This window comes from Moschus berezovskii, chromosome 13 (assembly GCF_049115385.1).
Source record: "Moschus berezovskii isolate FMDL1 chromosome 13, NW_MosBer_1.0, whole genome shotgun sequence".
Lineage (NCBI taxonomy): Eukaryota > Metazoa > Chordata > Mammalia > Artiodactyla > Moschidae > Moschus > Moschus berezovskii.
Window position 1 is genome coordinate 38,977,324 of NC_142472.1, and position 364 is coordinate 38,977,687.

Below are 364 nucleotides of genomic sequence, written 5' to 3' on the forward strand. Positions count from 1 at the left end.
TTTATGTGCCATTCACTTCTCTGTGTATCTTTCCCTCTTCTTATAAGGACACCAGTCACATTGAATCAAGGCTCCACCTTAGTCCAGTATGACCTCATCTCAACTTGATTACATCTGCAAAAAAACTTATTTCCAAACAAGACCATATGCACAGGTATCAGGGGTTGGGCTTCCCAGGTGGCTCAGCTGTAAAGAATCCACCTGCAATGCAGGAGATGCAGGTTCGTTCCCTGGGTCGGGAAGATCCCCTGAAGGAGGAAATGGCAACCCTCTCCAGTATTCTTGCCTGGAAAATTCCATTTACAAAAAAGACTGGGCTACAGTCCATGGGGCTGCAAAGAATTGGACATGACTTAGTGACTGA